This window comes from Solanum verrucosum, unplaced genomic scaffold (assembly GCF_900185275.1).
Source record: "Solanum verrucosum unplaced genomic scaffold, falcon-dt-bn FXZP01000081.1, whole genome shotgun sequence".
Lineage (NCBI taxonomy): Eukaryota > Viridiplantae > Streptophyta > Magnoliopsida > Solanales > Solanaceae > Solanum > Solanum verrucosum.
This window is the reverse complement of record NW_026020233.1, coordinates 159,782-165,891: the sequence shown is the minus strand read 5'-3', so window position 1 is coordinate 165,891 and position 6,110 is coordinate 159,782.

Genomic DNA, 6,110 nt, shown 5'->3' with positions numbered 1-6,110 from the left:
GTATTTTACAAAGAACGGAAATATTTTTCTTTGCATTACACAAAATGAATAAAGGTGTAATTAATTTCATAATCCCCCACTAATGCAAAGATAAAGAGTAAGAACAAAATTTGGACAAACGGAAGCAACATGTACTTAAGTGTCAATATCTTTCGATTTGAATTAACACATAGTGAAATGAGGCAACAACTTAATATCCACAAAGTGAAGTACTCTTGAATGGAGTGGATAGAAATTGAGAAGCCCATAACACATACCATATCCTTAAATTTAAGCAATCTCTGCTATACAAAGTGTTTTTATGGTCATGCACACACACCTTGGGTCTTATGAGTGCTCTAGAAAGACGACCCGATCTTTCATAAAAGTCGACCACACATTTACACTCACATAGGTGATTCCATCAAGTCTACCTCTGTCACGACCCAAGGGTATGCCCTAGATGTAACAAAGCGTACAAGACCCCGAGAGGGCTCATACAAGCCAACTTAGCTTTCATAACATAAGATAATAGAAATGAGTGGAAATTTAAAACATCTTTCAATAACAATCAAAGTCTTTATAAACGAAGCGGGAGTCTATTACACTTTGTCTCAAACCATCTAAAACATGAATCTCTTTGGGACGTAGCCCATACAATATAGTTCAAAACATAAAACGAAAGAACATAAGGACATAGTGGTAAATTCCTCGAATACTATGAGGACTCACCCGTCTTCAAATCTTGCTCTATTATTATCCTAACCACGGGGATGAAAGTTGATATCGCCGGACCCTACATTTGGATAAGAAATGTAGGCAAGAGTGTGCGTTAGTACAGAGATATACTAAATATGATAGCTTGCATAAACATTAACATAAGCATAGCATAACCATTAGTCAACATAAGATATAAGCCATACGCATAAGAGCTGGATAATATAAGTCATAAGCATAATTAATGCACATAAATCATCATAACATGGGAGGAACACTTCTTGAAGTAACCTCAAAGAACACTTAGGCAAGCCAGGGGTAATCATTCACTAGTCTTACTCATCATAGTAGGCAACCTTAGGCCATCATCAAAGCTTATCACTCATCATTATCACCTTTAGCTTATCTTTTATAAACATGGGGAATCAAATCCTTACCTTCCTATAAAGGCTCATGGGTAGTCGCCTCTTGCCTTACATATATGGTCATGTGTATTCACCTCCATGCCCATTTTATGGGGTCATAGGTATTCGCCTCCATGCCCAACATCACATGACACGGGTACTCGCCTCCACATCATTTTATATATAGGATACAGGTATTCGCCTCCACATCTTTCATTAAGGGATCATGGGTACTCACCTCCATATCCTTGATATAAAGGCTAATGGGTAGTCGCCTCTTGCCTTGCCACTTTGAAATCATGGGATAAGGGTAGTCGACTCACATTCAACATCATGTTACATGTATAATCACCTCATGTTTTCTCACTTAGGAATATGGGAGATCACCTCATATCCTTCTCATGTAGAGGTCAAGGGTAGTCGCCTCTAGCCTCATCAATTACTTAGTCTTTTAGTCTAGATTCATTTTAGGTGAGCAATCCTTTCAACCTAGAATCATTTAATGTGAGAAAGCCTTTCACATTTATACGTTCATACATTTATAGAGTAGATCATGTGGATAAATCCTTCCACAACAATTCTATCTACTAATCAACAACTCAAGCTTAAGCTTTACTCTCAAAGCCCTAATAATCAACATTCATCATACTTGCCTTAGTCTCAAGACAATCCTAATCTCAAAGCCTACAACTCATAATTCATTATGCATACTTGATCTCAATCAATTCATGTCTATATACTTTACTCTCAAGCAATTCATGTCTATATGCTTTAATCTCAAACAATCTATATTGTATCTCATCAATCTCAGAAGAATACATCTAGATCCTCAATTTCCCCTTTCATGGCATAAAACCCACCTACATCAATTTCATCCTTCTAGACATGGGTTAGGTATGGATACATGTAAATTCATCCTATAAAATCTATAAATTCAATCATAAACAATCACAATCCACTCAATTGGATCAAAACCCATAACATTAGAAGAAATCCTAACTAAAATTAGGGAATACTTCTTCTAAATTGGGGAAATCATGGGGGTTCCATGGATGAAAAACTATCATACCTTGATAACAAAGCCCACAAATGCTTGAGGATTGGAAACTTGACCTTGATCCTAGCTTGAACTCTTTCTTCTTCTTCAAATTCTAGAGAGAGAAATATTTGAGAAGAAGAGTTTTGGAGTTTTTTTTTGGGTTTTGAAAATAATGTCTTTAATTGTGGTTTTAAAGGGTTAAAATCGCTTATATAGGTGTACTAAGGTTGGGTACGACGACCTAGCTTTGTTTTAATTAAAATCGGAAAACCCTATTGTACCCCTCACTTGGTAGTGTACTGCCTCCTCTTCACGGAGGGCTCCACGAGTCGTGGTCACTATCTAGTGGCTAGGCCACCTTCCCTTAACACATAAAAGACTAAGGCAATACCACAACCCCTCCCACGATCCGTCTAAGGCTTCACGAGCCGTGAAGTAGCTCGTGTGGAGGAGTCTAGCTTGGGTAGCCTTGAGGAGGCTACTGCCTTACCACCACGAGTGGCACTACGATCCGTGGTGGCCACCACGAGCTGTCAACTCTCTCGTGGGAGGTAGGAACCCTTCCTTAGCTACTGTCTAGGCATCATGGGCACCACCACGAGTTGTGGTGCCCTTCACGACTCGTGTGGCACTCGTAGAGGATGCCAAGGCCCAAACTGCTAGTCCATGACTTGCACGTGGCCCCTAGCTTAGTCTACTAGATTACGGGGCGTTTCAACCTCAAATAGACTATATTAAGTCTATAGAATAATTAAGAGCAAAATAAGCTCAACCTTATAAAACACTGGCTCACACCATAGGGATAGAAAATGTGGTGTATATTGAGGCCTAATGGGTCCACCACACTACCTCAATCAATGGGATTTAGCCCCATCCACCTCGAAGTTTCAAGAATTATTTTCCTTGTCAAGCCCTTGGTCATAGAATCCGCCAAATTTCTTTCGTACCTTATATATTCCAAGTAAATAATACCCAATTTCAACAATTGTTTAGCTGCACCATCTCTGATGTGAATATGTCTATTTTTTCTATTGTACACATTATTTTTGGCAATTCCAATTGTTGTCTATGAGTCACAATGAAGAGAGACTGGTGAAGCTTGTCTTCCCCACAATGGCACATTCTCCAAAAGATTTTTCAGCCACTCAGCTTCTTCCCCTGCCAACTTGAGAGCAATGAATTCTGATTCAATGGTAGAACATTCTATACAAGTCTCTTTGAAAGACTTCCATGAAATAGCACCTGCACCCAAAGTAAACACATAGCCACTGGTGGAGCTAACTTCATCATTGTCATCTACCTAATTTGCATCACAAAAACCTTCTAAAACAGTAGGAAATTTATTAAAATGCAAACATCAATTCATAATACCTCTCAAATACCTTAGCAAGTGATGAAGAGCATTTCAGTGTTTAGTACTAGGGTCATAAGTATTTTAGGATATTCAGTTTGAGAAACACTAGATTTTTTATTCTTCCTCAAGTGTATGCTAGGATCATAAGGAGTTCTCACTGGAACTACATCAAAACAATCATACTTTTTCAACATCTTTTCAATGTAATGAGACTGACACAAAGAGAAACCATTAGCACATCTTTTGATTTTAACTCTCAAAATCACATCTGCTTCACCAAGGTCTTTCATTTCAAATTTAGAAGACAAAAAGTTCTTGTTCTCATTAATAACATTCACATTAGGACCAAATATTAACATGCCATATACATATAAACATATAATCACACAATGTGAACCTATCATCTTAGAATAAACATAGGTATCAGATGAATTTACAACATAGTCATTATCCATTAATGTGATATTAAATTTTTCATACCACTGCTTAGGTGCCTGTTTTAGTCCATACAAAGACTTTCTCAGTTGGCATACTTATCCTCTTGTCCTGGAATCACAAACCCTTCAGGTTGAGTCATATAGATCTCTTCCTCTAAATTACCATTTAGAAATGTTGTTTTGACATCCATTTGATGTACCATTAAATCATGAATAGCGGCTAAAGAAATTAGAGTCCTAATGGTTGCTATTTTAGTCACACGAGAATATGTATCAAAGTAATCAACACCTTTCTTTTAGTTAAAACCCCTAATCACAAGTCTAGCCTTATATTTATCAATTGTACCATCAGGTCACAATTTTTTCTTAAATATCCACTTGCTACTTATGGGTTTACAACCTTTAGGAAAATCATACAAGTCCCAAGTGTGATTAAAAATTATAGAGTCTAATTCACTTTTAATAGCCTTTTTCTAAAATATAACATCTATTGATCTCATTGCTTCATCATAAGTCTTAAGGTCTTTTTCTATTAAATAGATAGACACTAATTCATCATTTAAAACATTAACATCAAAATTTTCAATCAAGAAAGTAGTGATAAAATCAGGACCAAAACTAATCTCAACTCTACACCTTTTACTCTTTTTAAGTTCATTTGCATGCTCATTAGAAATAACATAGAAGTAAGCACAACAAGAGAATTAACAAACATAGTCGTAGAAGCATTATTTTGCACATCACTTAGCACATTATTTTTCAAAGGAAAAACATACTCAAACAAAATTTGCATCTCTAGATTCACAAATAGAATGATCACTTAGAGACATAAATCTATATGGAGCACTATTTGGAGCATAACCAATAAAGACAATATCAGAAGTCTTAGAACCAATATTTACTCGTTTAAAATCAGGTAGATCAACCTTAGCCAAACACCCTCACACTTTTAGAAGTTTCAAGTTAGGGGCAAACCCTTTCCACAACTCATATGAGGTCTTGTCTAGCTTTTTGTGAGCGACTCTATTAAGAATATAGCATGCATACAAGATTGCTTCTTCCCACATATTATCAGATACACCAGAGCTTATAAACATAGAATTCATCATTTTCTTCAGAGTTCTATTTTTCCGTTCGGCTACACCATTTTATTGGGGAGTATAGGGAGTACTAACCTCATGAATAATATCATTTTTCTCACAAAAATTCTCTAGAATTTTAGTACTATATTCATCACCCCTATCAGATCTAAATCTCTTGATTTTTCTGTTTAATTTATTTTCTACTTCTGCTTTGAATTCCAAAAACATACTTTCAGCCTCATCTTTAGACTTAAGAAGATATACCTTAGTATATCTAGAAAAGTCATCAACAAAAGTAATGTAATACTTTTTTACACCTTTGCTAACAATGTTCTTGAAATCTGCTAAATATGAATGTATTAGTTCAAGTAATTCGGTCTTTTTACTAATTACAGATTTGAAAGGTTTCTTGGCATGCTTTACTTCTACACACATGACATTTAGAAAACTCAATAGTTTTATCGTAAGAATTTCATTTTTCTAAGCCTTTTAATAGAAGCATTATTAACATGACCTAGTCTACCATGCCACAAATTAATAGACTCAACAATATAAGCAGAATTTGAAATATTTGCATTATTGACTATCTCTTGAACAATGTTCAGTACAAATAAGCATCCACTAAGATATTCCTTCCCAAAAAAGTCTCCTCCACAAGAAATAATTATTTTATCAACTTCAAAAATAAGTTTAAGACCTACTTTGTTGAGAAGTGCTCCGAAAATTAAGTTCCTATGGAGGGAGAAAACGTACAAAATATTGTTTAAGGATAAAGTCTTTCCAGAAGTTAATTTAAGTAAAACTTTTCCTTTACCCATAACTCAAGCAATAGTGGAGTTACTCATGTAAAAAAAACTCTCCATCAGTGGACTTCTCAAAGTCATGGAATAAATTCTTACTGGCACAAAAATGCCTTGAAGCGCCTATGTCTAGCACCCACTCAGTTTTGTTAGCCACCAGATTTGTCTCAACGACTATAACAATAATCACTTCATTACCCTCAACAAGATGTGCTTGGAAATCACTTTGTCCTTCCTGCTTTGTGTCCTGCCCCTTTCTTTGATAGCATTTGACAGCCCTATGATCAAGTTTTCCACA